Source organism: Ambystoma mexicanum, chromosome 7q (assembly GCF_040938575.1).
Source record: "Ambystoma mexicanum isolate Mex_15411 chromosome 7q, UKY_AmexF1_1, whole genome shotgun sequence".
NCBI classification, from domain to species: Eukaryota; Metazoa; Chordata; class Amphibia; order Caudata; family Ambystomatidae; genus Ambystoma; species Ambystoma mexicanum.
The window spans coordinates 744,974,536-744,998,266 of record NC_090941.1 but is presented as its reverse complement, the minus strand read 5'-3'; the positions used below and the strand labels follow the sequence as shown (position 1 = coordinate 744,998,266).

Here is a 23,731-nt window from a genome sequence, read left to right as displayed (position 1 = left end):
GTAACATTTTGCTTTAGTCCAGCAAGTCGACATATACTGAAAGTGGGGGTGGGGGAACGGGTGCAGGAAGCGTGTGTGTATAAATTAGGAAAGTCCAAGATGGTTGTGCCCCTCCCTTGGTTGTGACTTGTCTCCTGGGGTACCCTAAACTTCGCCTCTACCCACTCTGCCTTACATCAAAGATACTCCAATAATGACCTCCCAAGTGTGACCTCCACATTGCACTGACAGGGTTTCCTTTGAAGCACTGGACCGCTCCTTGCCCCCTCGAGGTATATCCTATCTTCTTGAGAATGTGTCAAGTCCTCCCAGCAGAAAAAATAATTCCTTCAGGGCTAGCCTCAATAGTTTTGTGTCTGTGAAACGCAGCCTCAAACAACAATACACAAAAGCTCTGAAACTAGTTTACAATAAAAATGACATCAGATGGAGCTTGGCAATTAAAACTTTATCTCCTCATAGACCACTATATCACTATATCAAACCAGATTTAGCCAAACTGCCATTGGGCATTGGGGATGTACAGTTGTAAATTGAAATCTGTTTGTTACCTTCAACGGATTCCCATTTTTATTCTAGCTAGAAATCCTTTTGGTGTGGGGCGGGGGGGGGGGGGGGGGGGGAGTTAATGCCAATATCCCCGATACCCAGCAAAAAGTATGCATAAGGGAGTCTTATGTACGGTTGTTGCGTAAGTTCAACTATACACACAATGGTCGGAATTACCCGTTTTTAAAACGCTGTGCGCTGTATGAAAGTGAGACTGTTCCCAGATCTGACTTTTCTTTTCAAATATATTTTTATTGAAATCTCGCTGGTCGCTGGACCATACGCAGTATAGCTTTTTTTGCAGATAATGATGCCCCGAAGAACCAACATCTCTGTGGGTATGACAAATCCTCTATTAGGTCATCCTCCCCCAAAATAAGGATTGAAAAATGATAATCTATGTCAAGTATCAATACTTTGTTCATTGTCCAAAACAACCTCCACACTCTGCCTTCCCAAATCATATGTTCAAATGACCCCATTCTGTGTTTGCTTCTCCAGCAGGCCTCAGAATCAAGCAATCCCCTTCTACAGAGCTTGACTGGAGTCAGTATACTCTGTTTAGAATTTCAACCTGCCTCACCCTTTCACCCAGGTTTAATGATGTCATGTTAGCATTCTTTCATAAATTTCCGCATCTACACACACACATTTCTGATCCATGTATTGAGAAGAACTTCATTAGCCTCGTTGTATTTCACCAGGTGTTTATATTCTTTAGAAGCAATATGACCATCCAGTTGGAATTCCAGCACCCAGTCTGCAAGGTCCTTGATCTCATTCGGTATCCTCTCACCAAGAACCCTCTTCATTTTCCTATATTCAGCATATGTGCAATCCTGCAGACTCCTCTTTGTGGTCAATCTAACAAAAGTGATCCACTTTTTATTCACAAACAGGTCACCAAGCCACTGGAAACCCACAACGACGAATTTGAAAAATGGAAGATATCTTCTTGCCTAACTAAGCATTCCTTGAAAAACTTAGTTGATGGGTACGATTTGCATTCTCGGACATCGGGAGTGCTCTAGGCGACAGGGGCGTACACCTACTAGTTTCTGCTTGTGTCCAGACATCTGTTGAATCGTCAATGAAAGGAAGCAAGTGTCCTGCCGTGAAAGCCAGATGATAATTCGCAAAGTCTGGGATTCCTAGACCCCCTTTCTCACATGGGAACCGCAACTTCTACAACTTCCAGCAGGGTTTGCGTACCATCCCATAAAAGACTGTGAGGCTCTCTTTTCTCTTTGAATCCTTCTTCTTTGGCAATAGCGGGACCATAATCAGAACATAGGTAATGCGTGGAGCAGATGTTATGTTAACGGCATTAACTTTCCCCAAAAGACTCATCTTCATTTCAGACCATCTATCCAGATCTTTCTTCAGATTCTCAATCATACACTTCAAATGTTCTTTAATCATGTGATTTACATCCTTAGTTAGCAGATGCCCAAGTAGCTCATTCTATCTGGGCACCAACTGAATCCATATCTACTCAGCTGCTGACTGGTGCACACATCTGATGCAGCCATCGCTTCTGACTTCGACCAGTTTATTTTGTATCCTGAGAAGTTATGGAACATGTCAATTTGGTTAATTGTTGCTGGATTTGAAGTATCTACATCTTCTACCTCCAGCAACATATCGTCGGCATAAAGCCATACCTTTTGCAATGCCTCTCCAAACTGAGCTCCTCGTATCCCTGGATCCTTTCTGATCGTCTCGGCTAGAGGCTCCATCACAAGTATGAATAGCAGTGGAGAGAGCAGACATCCTTGTCTTGTACCCCACTCCAGTTCGAAACCATCCGAAGACAAATCGTTCGTATTCACGCAGGCCATACGTTTGGAGTACAACTGTATATCCATTGTATTAGAGTTTCTCTGAATCCAAAACCTTTCAAAGCTGCCACAAGGAAGTTCCATTCTATTCGATCAAATGCCTTCTCCGTGTCCAAATATACGCACGCCACCTCAGATGATAACCTTTGACTTTCAAATAAGGTCAAGGTCAGCTTGTGCATTTTTATAGAGGCATGCCTCCCCTTAATAAAACCCGCATGGTCAGGGTCCACAATCTTAGGCACAATGTTCTCCTGCTACAGAGCCAATGCCTAATCCAATTATTTTTTAGTGTTAGGCGTATTGGTCTGTAGCTACTGAAGTTCAGTGGGTGGCCTGCCCTTCGTAAGAGAGAGCGAAATGGAGGCATGCGTTGTGGATGGAGGGAGTAACCCCTTGTTTCTTGAAGAACACAGCATCGCAAGCATCAGTTTGTATACTGTATCTGGCATAATCTGGTACAACTCAGCAGGCAGGCCATCAAGACCTGGTCATTTCCCTACGTTCAGGCGACAAACAGCTCTTTTCAGTTCTTCTACACTAACTTCCTCATCCAAAATATTTCTCGTAGTCTTGTCGATTTTCTGCAATTTACATTCTTCAGTGTAATTCAAGTCTTCAGCATTCACTTCCCCTCGGAAGTATATAGCGTGGTGTAGCATTCTCGACACTCCCTATTGATCTCCCTTGGCTCGTACATCAGAACTCCAGTCGTGCCTGTAATTGCACTGATTGATTTCTCACTTTCCATAATCCTCAGTCGATGAGCAAACAGCCAATCACGTTTATTTCATCCTTCATAATACGTACATCTTGTTCTGAAGAACAGCTAATCTGCTTTTCCAGAAAGCATTTTCTCGTGTGTATTTCTCGTTTCAGTTCAGAGCATAGCTCCACAGTAGAGCTTATCAGTTGCTTCTCTAGTCTTAGTATTTCTCCCTCCAGTAACTTCACCTCACCCTCCTTCATCCTGCACATCTTACGTGAGAGACCGAACAACATAACCTTCATATAAAATGTAAATGCCTCCTAGACAAACTCCAGAGGCACTTCATCTGTCCAGTTCATATTAACCACAAAAAAAGCTTCCTTCACTATTTTATCGACAACTGCTAAATCAATCAGTTTGACGTTCATTTTCCAGAAGCTAGATTTTGGTATAAGAAATGTCATTGATACCTCAATTGATACAGGGGCATGGTTGGAAATCAAGACAGAACTTATGTCCCCAACCAGAAACTTTTGTGTGCATGGACCAGTTGTCAGGAGAAGATCAATGTGGGAACACATGTTACGATGCCCAGAATGGAATGTATATTGCCTGTCTGGAGGGTGAGTGAGTCTTCAAACATCTAGAAACTGGAATGCCTCTGTAAAATCCACCAAGGCCCTGCGGTTGACCCCAGCGTCGAAAAACGAGCAACTAACACTGTCTACCAGCAGATCCAATGTTACATTAAAACCCCTCACCCCACCAAAATAAGGTTGTTCTTGCCCAAATTCTGTACCAACTGAGCCAAAGAAACAAGGAATGAGCCATCCACTCTATTTGGAGCATAGTTATTTAAATTTATTTTATTTTTTAAACGGTTTTTATTGTTATTAATGTGACTCCTACACATGACCTCAACAGAACTAGAAATACATAAGCAGACAGGATTAAACAATACAATATGCCAAGGTGCTCCAGTTTAACCAAAAGGAAATATCCAACCTACGCTACCAAACCCCCAACATTTCCGACCCCCTCCCTCACACCCACCGTCCCAGTTGCTAATACAGTACTCGATGTGCTTCTCCCATAATATGCCACTGTAGGTCTGTATATGTGGTGCGGGGGATGCTTTTACAGCCTCTGTTCCTGGTGGCGCAGGCGTGAATAATGCCTGGATAATCAGGTTTCATGCCACCATATCAGCATTGGTATCTTAGAGTCTTAAGTGTGCCGCCCGTCTCCATTCTGTTGTCCCTGCCAGTGCCCATTGTATAAGGTCCTGCCACCAATCCGCTATACAGGGACCCTGCTGAGATTTCCATCTCATTGCTGTCCTGCGTTTCGCTAGCACAAACGGCAAGTCTTTCATTTTAGAAGCCGAGTGGGAGTGTTCCAGGCGTGTAAACCGGTCCAGTAAGCAGGCTGCAGGTGATAGTGGATATATGTTCAGGTTCCCCTCCTTCATTTTATCCGCAATATTTTCCCAGTACTTCCTTATGATAGGACAAGACCAGAACATATGCAGTATGCCGGCGTCAGAGGCCGTGCATCTAGGACAGCCCTGTGCAACTGCTCCAGGAAATTGTGATATGCTAAGGGGAGTTAAGTACGCTTGGTGCGTCACATACAGTTGGGTCAACTGTAATGTTGCGTTCCTGGTTACCTTCTTGTGGTATTGCAATATGTGCTCCCATTGTGTGTCTTGACTCGGGGGGGGGGGGGCCCCCAAATCTTCCTCCCACTTAGCTTGTATGGACAAATTGTGTATGGGTCTGCTTGTGAGGCACCATATGTACAGCTTAGCGATGGTCTGTGTGCTTTCAGCAAGCTCATACAGGGTGTCTATAACTGAGTGTGTTTCCAGCGATTTCCCCATACATGGGCCAACTACATGTGATCGCGTTCTTCAGAGTTCAGTGTAGTAGAAACCGACCGCGGTGGCGGCCCGTGTTGTCCACAAACTCCTGGAGTGGTGTAAATACAGTACCTGTGAGCAGGCTTCCCACCATGACAACTCCTTTCGGTTCCCAGTGTGTGTGGATACCCTGTCGCACTTGGGTTGCGTCTGGTGCCAGCGATGCCAGGGGAATCTGCACCGTAAATGGGTATTCATCTTTAGTAATGCCATTGTTCTGTCCCATAACTGAATGCCCAGTGACACCAAATAAGGAGCGGTCTCTTATTCCACAATACTGCCTTCAGGAGGATACGTGGCTCCGCTGGTTGGAGTATCCAGGGTGGGTTTGTCCGCTAGCCACCTACCACGAACTGTAGCTATCCTGCTAAGTAGTACTTCTCAAAATGGGGCACTCTAATGCCCCCTTCTTCGTAGGGTCTTCGTAGTAGAGCCAATGCTATCCTGCATCTATGCCACAAGAATCTGCACATTGTGTCCAACTTCTTTAAGCAGTAATGTAGAAGATGTGGCAGGACAACCATCTTTAGCAGTGCCATCAATGACATCAATGAGAGGGGCAGCTTAGTCCTCCTCCCCCCCCGGGCTTTTAGTGTGTTACTGTGTTCCTCGGCCGGATCATGATGGATGTCTACTCCTAAATATCGGAACAAGGCCGTGTTCCACTTAAGAGCCAGCACTGGAAGTTAGTTGGGTTTTGTTTTCACCAGTGCAGCCAATGGAAACGGGGACGACTTGTCCATGCTGACCGTAATACCTGAAATCTGAGAGAAGCATGTGCTTCGGTTATCATTTCTAGATTGTCTTTGGGTTTTTGCACGTATATAGGTGTGTCGTCCGCATACATGGAGATCAGGTGATGCGTCTCCAGAACCGGTATACCTGCCATAATATATTCCTTCCGCAGATATGCAGCCACCAGTTCCATTGCCAAAATATACAATAGATAGTGGGCATCCCTGTTTAGTGCCCTTTTCTAGTACCCAGGACTTCGAGAAGTGCCTGCTTGTCCTGACTCTAGCTATCTGGTCTTTGTAAATAATTTCAACCCATCGTAGGTTCTGGCCCAAAGCCTAGCCTGCGCAAGGTGGCAAACAGCCAGTCCTATCTAATGGAGTTGAAAGCCTTTATGGCACCTAAAGCTGCTATAGTGCACGGTGTGTCCCAAGAGGCTGTGCTGTACATCATATGATGTAGCTGCCTCAGGTTCCAGGACATATTCCTGCCCAGCACGTATCCCGTTTGATCGGGGTGCGCTAGCTTGTGTATTACCCTCTTCAATCTGTCTGCTAACATTGCTGTTAAATGTTTACTATCTTGGTTGAGCATAGACCAGGGTCTATATGAGCTACAATCGTGCGGCTGCTTATTGGGTTTCAGCAGGGGGATTATTATAGGCTCTCTCAAGCTGAGCGGGAGGATACCACTAGCATGCACCTCTGTCAGAGCCTGCAGGAGATGCAGGGCCAGATCTGTGGTGTATTCTTTGTAGAACTCGCTCGGCAGACCATCCGAACCCGGAGCTTCCCCGTGGGTAGCATTCTTATGGTGTTTATCATCTCTTCTACCGTGGTCGGTGTCTAGATCGTGTGCTGCCTCCTCGCTCAGTCGATGTCGTTCAGGACCTCTTCCATGTCTGTGGGGATGTGCACGCGCATGTCTTGGTATAAACCGTGGTAGAACACTGCATTAATACCTTCTTGGGTATGGCATATGGTGCCTTGCTGTGTCTGTATTGCAAAAATGGGTGAGTGTTCATCCTTTTTACTTAGCCATGCCAAATGCCTGCCCGGCTTGTCCCCCCTCCGTGTGTTGTCTCTACATATTTAGTATAGCTGTGCTTACACAGGCGCTTCCGGCAGTTTAGTCACTGTTGCCGTAAGGCTAATTCCCTCGCTGGTCTGTCCCCTTGGTCAGCATGGGATTGCGCTAGTGCTTGCAGTGCGTCCTCAGTGGCGCACAATTCCCTGCTGAGTGTGGCTTGTATGCCCTCTGATTTAGGAATTGCTATGCCTCTAATGACTACCTTGAGGGCTTCCCAGAGGGTGCCCACACTATCGACACTACCCTAATTATGTTGGAAGTATTCTTTGATACCCACTTTTATATCCTCCCGGAAAGCGGCATCTGTTAGGGCTTCGCCTCTCAGTTTCCATGTCAGAATGATGGCTCGTGGTGCTGTGCATTGCCATTGCAGTAGCAAGGGGACATGGTCGGATAGAACTGTACTCTTATATTCCACTGTTAGCGATCTGTCCACCAAATTGTCCCCCACAAAGAAATAGTTGAGCCTGGTTTGGACAGTTTGGACTGAAGTCGTGTGGGAGTAATGCCTGGTGTTCGGGTGGAGCTTCCTCGAAATATCTAACAACTAAAATGGCTCCAACCGCATCTGTAAAGTTCTGGCTGGTGGGGCCGGCCTCACTTGCGCGATCTGAATGACACCTGGCCTAGTAGGATCGTTGTCTGTCTTCCCCTTGTTCCCACCCTCCCTGCCTCGTCGCGCCTTGAAACACTTGTGTATAGGCGCGTTACAAATGCCATATCATATCATATCAAGTGTTTGTAGTCAGACCTGTCTATGCAAGGGTTCATGACACAGTTGAAGTCTTCCCCACCCCGTCCCCCCATATCATGTTTCCGTTCCTAAACGGGCTCAGCCTAGGGTACAAAGTTTGAAGAAAGTGGCCGTATTGTGTTTGGGTGCGTATGTATTTACCAGACAGGTGTCTGTTTTCTAAGAGCCCCTGAATAAGTACTAATCTGCCCTCATCTGTCTTGGACTGGGTTACTTCAAAATGCACTGAGGGTGCAATCCAAGTCGGTACCCCACGGGCATACACCAAATATGTAGAATCTATGATCTGTCCTCTCCATTTTCTGGCTAATACCTGCTTCTCTGCCGTGAGGTGGGTCTCCTGTAACATGGCTATTTCGACATGGTGCCTGCGGAGATAAGTGAACACTCTATCACTTTTCACAAAATTGTTCAGGCCCCTTGCGTTCCAAGTCAATAGTTTTATCCCTTTAGCCGCCATCCAGCTCTCTTATCAAACATGGCTTTTCACCCAGCCCATTCCCCCAACACCATGGTGAGCGCACCAGTTCCAAGGAGAGGATTAACATTGTAATGCTTAATAGTAGCAACCCCAGCCCCTACTAACTACCCTTACTCCTACAACAAACAGTCGCCCAGCGTAGTTGCCCATATTCAGGCGTATCAGTTCTCCGCAGCTGTCTCCGGGTGGCCAGTCCCAGATTCGTGCAGAGCGGCTAAGCGCATAAACAAGCGCTCCAAAGAAAGAACACGAGGAAAGAACAATCTGTGGGTGGGTCTATGGCAGCTGTAGGTGAGGCCTCTTTGTTCAGGTTTGTAGCGTGAAGCTGTAGAATGCATCCTGCCACCTGTGCAATCTCAGGCCAACGTCTGTAGCCCACTGGGGAAGCTTCCCTTCATGTCTTCATATCTGGACTGAGGGCGGCGGAGCGGACCCCGGTGAGATGCTCCAGTGGTCTGCTTGTTTCAGCTGCGGTCTGGGCCATCGCTGGTGCCGGCATCCGTGTTCAAAGTGTTTTTCTGCTTCCTGTTGGAGGTACTGTCCTCCATCGTTGGATTGTTCCTCTCCCTGTCCTTCCAGTCTTGGGCCTCTTCAGGGAGGTCAAAACGTAGGGCTTGAATTTTTTACAGGACCTTAAGGCGGGCAGGGTACTTTAACATATATTTCAAGCCTGCATTGCAGAGCCCTGTTTTAGCAGATGTAAATTGTGCCCTGTTTTATACACTGCTACGCTTGCAGACGCCCTTTTTATCGTACCGCCTTGCCTTGAAAGGGACAACATCTTTTCTCACTCTCTGTAATTCAAAGCTTTCGCATTGAACCATTATTGGTTGCTGAGGGGCTCCTGGCGGTGGTTTCCTGGCGAGGGCCTTATGCACTCTCTCAATTGTGAAACCCTGTGAGAGGTTTCCTGGGCCAATATCCTGCTGAAACATGTTCTCAATGTAAGTCGTAGGGTCAAGAGTCAGCCCCTTCCTCCCACTCCGGTAGGCCCACTGTGCGTATGTTATTACGTCGGGATCACCCTTCGGCATTCTCTGCTCTTCCCTCCAGTAGATTGACCTTTTGTTGCAGGATGTGATTTTGGGTGTCATGCTCCTGTGTCGTTGCCGTGTTTTCCTTCAGTTGTTCCTCCACCGCAATAGTTCTCTCGGCCAGCTTTCTCACATCTTGGCGCAGCAGTTCTACATGAATTATAACTGCATCTATCTTAGAGCTAAGCGCGGTCCTCAATTCCGCAATGGCCTGTAGGATCTGACCATTTTTCGTCCCCTGATGCCTTGGGCTGATCTCGTGACGTTGCCATGTCGTCCGTGGGCGTTTGTAGCTGGGCTGCTGTGTAGCTGTTGAGAGTCCATTGGTTGCTCTTCTTTAGAGCTTTAGGAGGCATTCGGTACACTCCATGCCCTATGGGAGGACTTCCAATTGTGTCTCCTATAGCGGCGCTCCAAATGCCCCGCAACTAGGCGCCGGCCGTCTCCTTTCCCCTACGACCGTGCCTTACTTCCGCGGCTTCGTCGTCACATAGGGCGAAAAGGATGGAACATGCTATCTCCCCAACAAGCTGGGTCAGTGTCCCACCCCGTAGGCAGCAAAGCAGGGAGAGCCACCCTCCAGGCCCTCTGCCATGGCTTGGCCTCTGGAGTACATGTGTTCGACCAGCAGGAGGCACCAAGCTTATTTGGCGTGGCCGGCCACTTTAAAATATCCTTACACCCCTTGACTACTTGTGTTGGTCTCAGCTCAGGCTTTCAGGCTCTGCTACCTCCTTCCCTCTTCATTCTTCACTCCAGAGCCAGAATGATCTGTGCACTTTTCAGGGGCCTCCACCTTCAGCTGCCTGCTGATGTAATGCTGTGAAGCCAGGACAGGACTCAATTGCCCCTTCAAGCTGCCTTCCTCCCCTCTTGTACCAGTGTTGGGGGGGCTGCTACACCCCTATAAGAGGTAGCAACTTCTGCCACTCAGCAGTACGTTCTCGAGATGCGTTAAGCCAGTCCCCCCCCCCCCCCCCCCTCTTGACCTGCTATCCTCACCGGCCCCTGTGCCTCCCACCTATATTGCCGGCCATATTCAGCCCTAGATAAGCGGTTATGACCCACTGAGGGCGAGTAGCAGAGGTCAACGTACCTGGATGCACTGCATGTCTCTCAGGGGCGCCAACCCAAAGAGCCAGGTGTCGGCGAAAACATCTGCAAGGAGTGGCAGGGGCCCGAGCCAGTGGGGTTGAGGAGTTGGCTGCAGTGTGCTCGGGGCAGCCAGATGTATCGGGCTGGCTGACGCCACAGCTCTGCAGCATGCGTCTTATGGTTTGGCACTGGCCAAAAATGTCAGCTGGAGCGATCCGTTAGTTCCAATCCTAAACTACTTGCAAGTTCCACGATGCTCTCATCCGCACAGGGAGATACTCCAGCTGCGCAACAGCAGGGTCTGCAGTCTGCGATATCGGGTCAATTGAATGGCACCTGGGGCTTACTAGTGTCCAAACAGTCCATGTTGGATGTAACCAGTAAGATCTTCATGACACTTGTACTTTCGGGAGCTGGAAAAGTGGACTAGGGCCAATCACGTCCTCAATTTTGCCCAAACGGATTTTAGACCCGGATCGGGCACCACACACAATCTTGGAGTACTCGACCAGCTGATTAATACCACACGTAGTACAAAGGAAGCAACCCTGTACATGGCTTTCGTGGATTTCACAGTGCATTTGATCAGGTGAACAGGGCGACGCTATGGTCCAAACTTAGCACCTTGAACTGCTCTCGCTGGCTCCTGCATATCCTGAACCTGATGCACACTGATACCAAGGACAGGGTAAGACTAAATAACGATGGGGACGTTTCTGATCCGATACGTATCAATCTGGGGGTGAAGCAGGGGTTTGTGGCGGCTTTCACACTCTATAACCCCTATATATAGGATCTCCTCCCACGCATGGCTTTAAAATCCAACTGTCCCCCCAAGTTAGGGAAACATCCTATTGTGGGCATGTTTTATGCAGATGACCTGATCCTGTTTGACAGGACCATGTCGGGGATAAAATGTATGCTCGATGCGTCTCAGCAGGGTTTGATCATTAACCTGTGTAAAACTAATCTCTTGATGATCTCATGTAATAAGATAGTTCGGACTGGAATCGACACCTCTTTGGGAACGATAGAATATACCCAGTCCTACCCATATTTGGGCTTGGAATTTGAGGCCCACCCTAACTACGATATGATCATTAGCAATAAAAAACGACAAGCTGAAACACTCCCGTTCCAAGCCTGCAAGCTTGCTAGAGGTACAGCGGGGTATAGTATGGCCGGGATTGTAGAGCTTTACCACCCATGCTTTGCCACGGCTGTCCTTTATGGCCTTGAATCGGTTCGGCATGTCCTAACTCAATGCAAGGACCTGCAGTCCATTTATATGTGTATGCTGAGTAGTTTGGCCCATTCCTACGAGGCTATCACGTCCGACTCTTTTTGGGACTACTGTTTGAATACTCATTCCATCTCAGCCCAGCTTGCTCTCTTTAGAGTCTGGGAGCAGGTTAAAAGCCGATTGCCTTATGGATGAAATGAAGTTAGTCGTGATTGAGAATTGATTTGCTTCCACTCTCTCGTTCATTATGTTAAATCTTCTCCTTCTTTCTCTTTTTTTTAATTTTTTTTTTTTATGTTGATGTTTTACTATTCTCATCAAGAATCGGAATTTTGAGTTTTGTAATGATCTGTACCCCCTGATGCATCACTGGCGGTTTCTGAAGTTGTATTTGAATTTGAAATACTCTCTCACATTCACACTGCATTATCTTCTCTAAGAACCTGAGTTATGTAATGAATTGTATCGATTGATGCACTTGCTTGAGGTTTTGGAAGTTGAACTCTGTAATCTTGAAACTGAAATTGAAATGATTTATTTATTTTAAATGGTGCATTGCTGAATTTTAAATGCATTTTTTGTATAATTTTGCTCTCAAATGATTTTGTATATTAAAGAATTGAATGTTGTGTAAAATCCTAATTTTAGGATTATTTCACAATAAAGTTTTATTATTATATTGTATGGCACGTGGGGCTTCCTCGTGGCCAAACAGTACATCTTCCTGCATCCCGGCCTTCGCTTTATCCAGTGCACGTTTCTAGTTCCCCTCCGCCCCCGTGTCTGCTGCTCTCGGAGGCGAAATCCAGCCGGTGCCCTGCGGTCTCGGGCTAATCAGTATATTTCACGCAGGCAGCCCGCATCTTTCTCCAGGCATGGTGCTGTGGCTCCCGATCAGCAAACTGGGGTCACTGCAGCTTCAAAATAGGTGCTGCTGACGGCGTTATTATTAGCCAGCTAATGTCACCCTCTCTCACGGGGCGTAGCTGATATGAGCGGCTGGCACCCTGTCTGATTTCCACTCTACGCTTGTCCCCAGCCGCCGGCCACTGTTCCGGTGCTGCAACCATACCATCTGTCACTGGGAGACCCGCTTCCACGATGTACATGCAGACCCACCACCCTTTCAGTTCTTCTGCACCTCGTTTCCAAGGGTGCTGTCTCTCGGGGCCATTCGCTCAGGTCCTGCCTTAGTCGCGGGGCAGATTCCAGGTGCAGAGGGGGATCCTGGCATCTCGCTTCAATTGACGTCTTCGGATCTGCATTGTTCTCTCTCCGTCCGCCATTTTCCTATCCTCGCTGGCTGTCCTTTGTGTTGCACTGCGTTCCTAGCTCGGTAAGAGCTCTGGCTAGCTGGCATCTGCGCTACACACCTTCCCACTGATGTGGCAGCATTCCTGGTTAATATAAACTGCTATTTCAGCCTTTATTCATCGGATATTTGCAGGATCAGGCAGGAGCTCTCTGCAAGGCAGCCCTACACCATGGCTGCCAGCCACGCCCCTCTACCCCCGCAGCATAGATATTGCGAATCCCGTACACAGAATTCTACACATTCACACTAACGCACACTAGCCTTCCATCACTGTCTTTTTATTTTTTTGCAGGAAATTAGACACTTGCAAATTCTTTTGAATTAACGTACAGACCCCTCTGGAGCTGGAAGTAAAGGATGAACAAAAAATCTTCCCAACTTTTAGGACAGTTTTTCTGAAGTCCAACTAAGGGCTTAGTAAAACCATACAACTGAGACAGTACAAAACTCCACTCTTAGTATAAGGCTGTACCACCTAAGTATTTGGTAGTGTAGACAGAGCATCCAGGCTTATCTTAAGAGGGAGAGAGGGCTGTAGCTGGTACAAAGAAATTGTAGCATACATATGGTCCAAAGAAACACTATGTATTGTAAAAATAAATGTTTTATTGAAATACAAGTAGGCCAAGAGGAATCTGGGGCATATAAGTACTATCACATTATATATAAACACAATTATGATGATCAAACGCAATTTTGTTCGGCAGTTGGAGACATAAAAGCATACAATAAAAGATTTCATAAAGCAACATTTCACATATTGCAGCTCTGCTTCTCCAATTTATCAAACTAAATAATCAATAATAAAATCCAATGATTCATATACAGCACATGCTTACCGCATTAATCCATCTATTTAAAAATTAAGGACAAGGTGACAGTTCCCAAATTATTATAAATCAGTCCGGTACCCTAACACAAGCAGATCTTCATAGCTCCTAACAGTCAAGCCATAGAGTCCTTTCTACTTAAGTCTTAATAGCCATGCTCAGTGTATACATTTGGATACAGCAAACACTGCAACTGGGTCCTTGGCGTTTAGGCAAAGTTCCATGGCTTCCTTCGGCCTTTGTACATTCCTGAGTTTAAACAGCGGGCTCTGGGTCGGGGTCGTCGTTTTTGGGGGTCCCCCAGGTCACTTGGAAGGAAGGGCAACAGCAGGCTCTGGTTACACAGCAGGCTCTCTGGTCGCTGGAAATCATCTAAGCTGCGTTTTCTTCATCTTCGGATTCAGCTCCAGTGGGCGACTTGTCAACAGCTTCCAGGTTCATAGTATTTAATAGGAACTACAGCATGACCTCTGTATTCTCTCCACACGTTTTACAGCAAGGGACTGTGTGGCTGTCCAATAAGGACAGCCAGACTCCCACTGGGAGTTGTTTCCTTTCAGGCAAGATGGAAGACAAAGGTTTGCAGAGTTTTGAACTCTTCCCTCGCTTCCTGGCTTTCCAGACACTCTGGAGCAAGGGCGGCGAATCTAAAGGATTCCTGCTGAAGACAAAACTTCCACTGAGGTCGTTCCCATCTAGAATGGCAGGGGAAGACCTCAAACTACAAGCAAGCAAGAAATGGCGAAAAACGAAGAAGCCCGCCATTTTAGAAAAAAGTTAAAAAAAAATACTAAAAATTATAACAGTAAAACCACTGCCACCAGTCATTCAAGCAAACTTGCAATTGTAACAAACATTTTACAGGTAAGTAAGAAAGGGGATATATTGTATCCCCCAGCACTCCACATAAGAGGGATGCACAACCCTCTTTACTACTTGGGAACTCTAGTTCACTAATATACATTAAAGATCAATTAACAGGGAAGCCCAAAGAGCCAACCCAGCCTAAGCCCAAAGGTTATAGGAAACTATAACTCCAGCCATACACTATGGAGAGAAATTAAAATGGCACCCATAAAAAGAGTAAAAGACTAGGGGAGAGGGGAAACGGATTCCCCTTCACCTAGGGACAAGGTAAAATAGTTACCTAGTCAAGGTAAAACGTTCTGGGGTTGACGCAGGTGAGGAAGATTTCATAGGTAGGAAAATCTTACCTAACACCAACCCATCCCCGCCCCAATTTATTCTGCATCTGTTTCCACCAAGTGAGTCCCCTGCAGGAGAAGTATATCGGCCCCCACTTCATTTAAACGATCCTAAATCCTCTTCCGCTTGTTCGTGCATTTAGCTCCATTTACATTCTAAGAGACCACCTTCAATCTACGCTTAGAGTTGTCCACCATAGTCAATGTTTCTGTTCCCCACCCTGTAAAGCACACACACACACACACCCAAGACAAAAAGAACAACATCGACTAACCAACAAACACATAAACCAACTTGGTATTGCCAGTCCCGCCCAAAAGTACCTCATAGCCGTCCTGTACCCAATCAGAACTGACTTCGCGCCCCTCCCCGATAACGCACCAAATTTTAGAAATAAACTACATCAGAAAGTACTACATGTCGCACTACACGACTACCTCGTTGTGTAATAACAACCCTTGAGCTCTAGTAGCTAAACACTAAACTCCTTCTGAATATCCTTGTGGTTCATCACCCCCCTAACCATATCCACCACTTCCATCTAAACTGTCTTCCTTGAGGGTCTAAAGAAACCCCAATAGAAAGAATAACCTTAGTCACCCAAAATATCCTACAGCCGGGCTACAGCAAGTTCCTGCACTTAGCATTCAATGCTGCGCACCAATAATAGTAAAATATCACATTCTCTGTAAACTACGCAGACACAGAAGATCCTTGTCTATAGAATAAGGCCACCACTAAGGGCCCAAACTACACGGTACATACAAAAGCTGTTGTTAAACTAACAACTGCACAAACAACTAAAACAGCCCACATTCTGCCACTTTCGGGCAACCAATACAAATGGACTCCTCAGTATCTGACACATCAAGCCTGTGACTATGACTGGGCGGCATAAACAGTGTGCAACTGGGCAAAAACATCAGGTTTAGGCAATGAGTCAGCAGATGGAAATGTGAGAATGACCGATTAGCCCAGATCAAGAACTGGTTAAAAACTAAAATGTCTTGCACGTTTAAAGTAATGTACTGAATTAAGGCTCCCGCTTGCACGAAGTTCTGTACGTTTATAGAATGGGCTTACACTGTATATGCTTGATGCAAGTCGAATATCATTTAACCTGTCGTCTCCCGAATAAGTAATCATACAATATATTCTTTTGGCTTCTTGCCTACCCCAATAAAGCCTTCAGTTTAACTCTAATATGTCCCGAAATAGGTCCAGAAACACCCCTTACCCATCCTGTGTCCCTTGCCACAAAGGTGATTGCCCAAGATCATTACACAGTGTAAACATATATAATACTTTCTGTGGGGGTTGTGGCACAACCTTTCCATGCCCCCCCCCCTAAACTCAGCACCTCTATACCACTGATGCACACATCCCTATCCACCATGAGCTATCACGTTCATTTTAACAATGTATTAAGTATGTAATCCTGAATGAGTAATTGTCCCTAATGTCACAGAAATGTCATCCTTTTGGAAATTGTTCAGAGAGACCAGTGGATACTGTGACCGGAGCCCAAACCCGTAGCCTATTCAGCTATTCTCAATCCAGCTTCATTTGCCAATCTTATAAACGCACCCTATGTTCAGATGCGGCAGAGATATTGACAAAATGCCCCCTAGGAGCTTTTCATACAAGCGCCCCTTCCTCCGCCTCGTGTTACCTCCATGCCAGCATCCACCGATATTGAATACAGCCCCAGCTGGAATCTATTACAAACTGGGCTCGCTTAATCCAGCCATTCCATATGGATTTAATCTCCAACACAATGCCTCCACAGCCGACCTAACGCGCCAACCCCATACAAGCTACCAATGGACGTAACTTCAGAAGCCAAGCCGCTCACTTCTTATTAGAGGAAGGCACCTCACAAAGCACACACTCACGCCAACAATCCATCAGATGCCACAAGCCTGATCCGATCAACCTCGAGCATTTATAAATAAAACCAATCAATTAAATAACAACTTAATCAATGTCATTTAACAGTAACATGTAAAATACAAACAAAATACTGTAATAATACAATGCACAGCATGACTCACCCAAGCCAAAAATTGGCCCACTGTGGAAAATAATAATGCCAGATTAATCCTTGAAGGTGGTATTTCTTTAAGCCATAGTTCAGCCTCTGCCAGATCCTCTGTACTCCTTACGACTCCATCCAGATACATTTTCAGAACAGCAGGTTTCACCAAAATAGCCGTTTTTCTCCACTGCCGAGGCCTTTACCCTCTTGAATGTTCTCCTTTTTTCCACAGTGTCCTTGGGGAAGTCCAGAAAAAAAGCCAGGGGCCTCCCATCAAAAAATAATTTCCCTTTGTCCCTTGCAGCCTTCAGGATCCTTTCTTTGGTGCTTACTTTTGTGAGCACCAAAATGACCTGGCATGGTTTGTCAACCAGAATTTTTCCGGCCCTGTAGGTATAATCCAATTCACGAGAGTCAACAAACTTCCATCCCAGTGCCTCAGCCAGCACTTAAAGGACACGCGCATCCAAGTCCTTATCCAGTTCAACTTTTTCTTGCAAGCCCAGCAAGCGAAGTTTATGATTTCTACTTGTCACTTCCAGGCCCAGTTCTTTTTCTTCAGAGTAGAGATTTCACCACGCAGATCATTGTATGCTCTGAAGCTCACCTCCACCTCTGAAGCCAAAGCTGAATTACCAGACCCCACTTTCCTAATCCTGGAGTCCAGATGGTTAACTTTTGAAGTCCTCTCACTTTGGGAAAACTTAATTTCGTCCACATCCTGGGAGACCTTCAGTAAAAGGGCATATGTACCACTGATGCCAGAGCGCTCCTCCGGTTCACCACCTTGCTTAGATATTTTCAGGATGGGATTCTCGGGCACATCCATCTTCTTTTTACTCCAGATACTCGTCATAGGCCCAGTGTCTTGAAAATCCAGAGACTGGGGAAGGGAGCAGGAGCTGCTGGATTAAGCTGCTGCCAGGTCTGCTGAAATGCCAGAATCCCATGTTCCCTACTCCTAACTCAATAACATCCTCTTGCCCAACTAAACCAACCTCATTTTCCTTGTATGTGGAAGTTGAGTAATTCACTATACACAACCCTCAGCTAAATGTTATGGCTACTGTAAAGACATGCCCTACGCTTTCCCGATTAAGAAGTGCAACTCTGAACTAAATTAAAAATAAAGTCTGGGTTTTGCCAAGGAATAATTTACATTCACACGTCAAAAATAAAGTCAGCATAAACATCAATTCATACTCCAATGTGAAATGTTTTTTAGGATGAAGAACTTGGTTGTGCCTTTCGTTCTGTCAGGCTGGCCAGCCTTCAAGCATTTACTGTATTTGTAATAAGTCATGTGTGCTCCTCTTGCAATATTTAGTACTAAATAACAACATCACAGACCTGTTACCCGGATCAATCCAGCCTGAACTCAAAATGGATTTAATTTTGTAGCATATGACTTTCTCTTACCGTCTTGTCAGTGCTTGAACTCTCAAACCGCAAATCCTAGCTGATGACAGTTCTTTTATTCACATCCTATTAATTGTGAGCAGCCCATCGGTGTGGAATGTGCCTTGCATCCTTGGTAACATTTTAAACTATTTCTCATGTTTTTGCTTTCTTTTTTTATTATATGTCTCAGTTTTACAAGCACCGTGCTTTTACTTCTTTTTTTTTTTTTAAACTTCCGTTTTTATTGGCATTTTAAATTTTACAAACAAGCAAACCAGGAAAAAGAACAGTGGAACCCCCTCCCCCCCCACCCTCCCGCCCCACCCCTGGATTCCCCCCCCTTCCCCGTGTCCAGTTCAGTGTGCTCATCTTGGGAGACTCACGGAGATGCCTCCGTCTCCCTTGTCACAGAGTTGTTGCGATGCATAAACACAACATCAGTTAGCTGGCTTCTGCCATTCCCCAAGCCCTAGGGTCCCAAGTTTGGCTGACCTGCAAGAAAGAGTCAATCCCGTCGTCTCCAGGGTGGGGGGCCTTTCAGTGGGTTCAGTGCACGTCCCATCCCCAGGATTGCTGGACACCCGACCAGTCTGTGAGGAATGAGCTAGTATTGTTATTTACCATGGCTGTCAATTTGTCCATCAAAAACATATTTTTGACCTTTTTCAGCCAGTCCTCCTTCGAGGGAGCCTCCGGACTTTTCCATTTTTGGGCCAAAGCCACTCTTCCAGCCCTTAACATAGTTTCCCACATCCTAGGGTATCGGTGCACCTCTGTGTCCTCTGGGGGGAGGCCCAACAGCATTGTCAGGGGATTAAGTGGTATACGGACCTCAGTCACTTCCTCCATCCAGTCCCTCACTTGCTCCCAATATGTTTGAACCTTCGAACAGTGCCACCACATGTGGCCTCTGGTCCCCGTCTCCCCACACCCTCTCGGGCACCTTGACGACACTCCCGGGAACATCTTGGACAATTTTGCGTGGTCTCTGTGCCATCCCTGCAGTATCTTAAAGTTATGTTCCATGTCAGCGGTGAAAAGATTTCCGTGAAATGCAATTTTAAATATCCTGGCCCAATCATCCTCAGAGATTTCGGCACCTGCCAGGCCTTCCCAGAACAAGTGAAAACTCCTCCTGCCTTGAAGGTTGTACGTGTTTAGGACCCTGTACAAACTTGAAACCGCCCCCTTCCTGGAGGCCGCCAAATCGAGGAGCTTCTCAAAGGGGGTCAACTGTCTTCGCAGATTGGTGCCCCATGATGGGTCACAGAGGATGCCCTTCAGGCGGAGGTATTCGAAGATAGATATTGAGTCACGACCCAGTGCCTCCCTGAGCTCCTCATAAGGTAAGAATTCACCGTCCCTGAACATCTGCCCCGCCCATTCCATCCCCTTGTCCGACCAGATCTGGGAGTGCTTGAACCCTCTTCCTCCCAGGTTGATGGGGTGTCCCCAGAGAGATGACATTGGAGACGGCCATGTGGTGAGGTGAGCGGTCTGAGGGCCTTCCTTCCAAATGTCCCATAGGACTCCCAGGGTCGGGTGAGCCCGTAAGCGCCTTGGGATTTCCCTGCGAGGCGTCCACAGGAGGTCGCAGACTTTGTGGGGATGGGCATCCATATCCTCCAGGTAGGACCAGTACGTTCTCAGCCCCTCCTTCATGTGCTCCAGAAGGACACGCAGTTGGGCAGCACAGAAGTAGAGATGAAAGTCTGGCAGTCCAAATCCCCCCTCCTCCCTAGGTAGGGTCAGGACGGCCCTTCCAGTTCTCGGGGTCTTGCCTTGCCATACAAAGTCACGGACCCCCGATTGTAGGTCTTTGAAGTTCTGTGCCGGGACCCTGGTCGGGAGTGCTGTGAATAGGTACAGGAGTCGTGGCAGGACATTCATTTTGACCGCCGTCATTCGGCTATACCACGAGAGGATCATTTTACCCCATCTCCTCAAGTCTGCAGTGATCTCCGTCATCGTGGGACCATAGTTGGCGGAGCCCAGATTCGACATATCTCTGGTGAGGAGAACCCCCAAGTACCGTATAGCGACCTTCTCCACCTTGATCCCGTGGAACCTATTCAGGGGGTCGAGCATCGGGTCTATTATTCGCATTGGGAGCAGGACTGATTTTGCAGTGTTTATTTTTAGGCCCGAGAATTGACCAAATGCTGACACCAGGGCCAGGAGGGGGGGGAGGGAAGAACCCGGATCCACTAGGTAGTCCAAAATGTCATCCGCAAACAGGGAAAGCTTGAACTCGATCTCTCCCCTTCTTATTCCCCTAATGTCCGGGTGCGCTCTGACCGCAATTGCCAGGGCCTCCATGGTGAGGACATAGATCAGGGGGGAGAGTGGACACCCCTGCCTTGCCCCTCGGGAGAGGGGGAATGACCCAGACAGTGTCCCGTCTACCTGTACCCTCGCTGTGGGGGTTCTATAGAGTGCAGTTACCCAGCTCATGTGGGTCCCAAAACCCATTCTTTGAAGGAGAAGCTCCATATAACGCCACTCGACCCGGTCGAAGGCCTTCTCCGAGTCCAGTGAGAGGACGCAAGCGTCAAGTTCCGATGTTTGGGCAAAGTGGAGCAGGTCTAGGGTCTTGCGGATGTTATCCGAGCCCTGCCTCCCGCTTATGAAGCCCACCTGGTCCCCGTGGATTAACTTCGGCATTATGCCTTCCAGCCTTTTCCCCACCACCTTGGCCAGGATCTTCACATCAACAATGAAGGGTCCTTCCCCTCCTTGGGTAAGACTGCTATCACGGCTCCCATCATAGACTCGGGGAGTATGCCCCCGTCCAGCACTTCGTTAAAGACCCTCACCAAGTATGGGATCAAAGAGGACCGGAACTTTTTGTAAAAGAAAACTGTGAAGCCATCCTCCCCGGGGGAGGTTCCCACCCTCATCCCAGAGATCACCTTGTCCACCTCATCCTCAGTGACCGGACCCTCTATCCCTTCTGCCATTTCCCTTGAGAGGGATGGAATCTGTATTGAATCAAGGAAGGTTTCTATCTGGCCAACATCTCCATCATATTCTGAGGAGTAGAGAGCTGTGTAATATTGGCGGAAAGCCTCACCGATAATGGGGGAGTCGTTGCCAAGGAGCCCCTGAGCGTCCCTCACCTCCCTCACCCTTCTATTCCTCTGGACCTCCCTCAACTTCCAGGCTAGGATCCGGTCCGCCCTGTCCCCCTTCTCGTAGTATTTTTGTTTAGTTAGTTGGAGGCACCTTTCTGTTTTATGTAGGAGCAGATCTTTAAGCTGTAGCCTGCAGTCTTCGAGGGCGGCCACCCGGTCACCCGCTAATGGGCGCCCCGGAGAGCTCGCCGGTTGGAGGCGGGATATCCTATCTCTCAGAGCCTTCTCCTGTATCTCCCTCTCCCTTTTCTTCTGGGCCCCCAGTTTTATGAGGACCCCTCGCAGGGTAGCCTTGAAGGCGTCCCAGAGCGTGTGAGTGGCGACCTCCCCGTTGTCGTTTAGGTCAAAGAACTCTGTTATGGAGTCCAAGACCTCCTGAGAGAGGACCCCATCCTTTAACAGAGCGTTGTTGCACTTCCAACGCCCTCTGCGTTCCCTGCACCACCCCAACGCGATTGTAACTTTAACCAAATCATGGTCTGACCAGGGTACAGGGTCTATTCTGTAGCCTGACACATATGGACTGAGTGTCTCCTCTACCAGGACGTAGTCTATTCGGGAGAAAGAGTTGTGTATGGCTGAATAATAGGTGAAGGAAGGGATTCCCCCTCTGGGAAGAGGAATTGTATCAGTTAGGCCCAGTTCCTCGTTTACCCTCTGGAAAGATTGTGCCATGGCTTCTTCTGCAGTTCTGGGAGTAAGGGGGTCTACCCTTTTCCTATCCATAGTCGGGTCGAGGACCATGTTGAAGTCTCCCCCTACCACTAGCGGGCCTTGCACGAATAGTCTGATCCTATCTCTCACAGTTTCCCAAAATAGGGCCTGTCCTTCATTGGGGCCATACACTACAGCCAGAGTGAGATATCTTCCTTCTCAAACCCTGCATCTCTAGCTACCAAGATGGCCACCCCTCTCTTTTTGGTCCTATGGGACGCATGAAAGACCTCCTCGATTTCCCCCCCCCCCCCCCCCCGCAACCTGGGCTCCTTTCCCCTTGCCCAGTGTGTTTCCTGCACAAACAGAAGGTCCAGTTTAGCCCTCCTAAACTCCCTGCAGATCAGGGACCTCTTTGATGGGGTATTCAAGCCCCGAACATTCAGGGTGCCCACCCCCAGGGCCGGCAGACCATCAGCCATTGTCTATGAATTCTATTCTAACGGATGGCTGCCTCGCAACAATTCTCCTCTCTAGCTCCCCATAAATTGTCTTATGGACACTCCTGACATGTTTCCCCAACTGACCCCCAAACCCCTTCCCTAACAAACAACCCCCAACTTGTTTCCGTCCCCCCACCCCCTGCCCCGGCGTCCAGCCAGATAGTTCAGCCATCACTGGCACTTTGGCCGGACCACCAGCCTGCCCCTCTCGGCCAGGCGATCGTTAACAAGCACATTATCATGAGCCCCCCCCCCCCCCCCCTCGATCCCCTCCCCGATTTTACCCACCCAACTTGCTTTGCGTGGGGATTCTAGTTTCCTCCTCTTCTCCTTTCTTTTGCCGTACTTCTCACCCTCAAGTAAACCCGTGTCCTCTGGGAACTCCAGAGGCCACGTTCACACTGGGACTGCCCAGCTACTGCCCCTCAGAGTCGTTCTGCTGCCCCTCTTTCACTGGGGAGGGTGTATTCATTCTCCTGAATTTCCTCACTCCTGACTTTTTCCGTCTTTCTCTCGGTGGGCCCGGGCCTCCAGCTCCGACCCCTCCGGCCCCAGTGGCTCCCGACGGGGCGCTGGATCAGAGACAGTCCTGGATAGCCCCCTTAATATCTTGCTCCGAAATCAATGTCGTTCTCTGGCCCAGGTACTCGAATGTTAGGGAGAAGGGGAAGCCCCATCTGTATCGCACTCCCTTCTCCTTCAGCAACTGCGTGAGGGGGCGGCACATCCTCCGTTTGGCCAGGGTGTATGCTGAGAGGTCCTGGAAAATGGAGATCTGGGAGTTGTTGTATGTGATCTCCTGGACCCTCCTGGAGGACTCCAACACCCGCGTCTTTTCCAGGTAGTAATGGAACCGCACCAGAATCGACCGGGGGCCCCCTGCTCGACCTCCCGCTCTATGTATCCGATCGAATATGAGTTCTGTAGTCATCTCTTCTTCAAAGAGGAGGGCAATTATGTTACGCACCAGACGGGTCAGCTCCCTCTCCGTCTCCCCCTCCGTCTCCGGGACCCCAAAGATCCTGAGGTTGTTTCTCCGCTCCCTGTTCTCGAAGTCGTCCATCTGTCTTGACCTCTCCTCCTCCCTTTTTTCCAGGGCAGCTAGCCTCATGTTTACCTCTACTTCAAGGGTGGCCGCTGAAGATTGGTTGGATTCGACCTGAAGGAGTCTGTCCTCAACTTTATCGACCCAGTGGTCC

The 23,731-nt window shown here is 47.9% G+C and overlaps 1 protein-coding gene across 1 annotated transcript in view; it reads left to right on the top strand.

Moving 5' to 3' along the window:
- DDX10 (DEAD-box helicase 10) overlaps positions 1-23,731 on the top strand; it is a 1,554,249-nt gene that overhangs the window by 121,969 nt on the left and 1,408,549 nt on the right. The gene's annotated exons all lie outside the window — the stretch shown is intronic.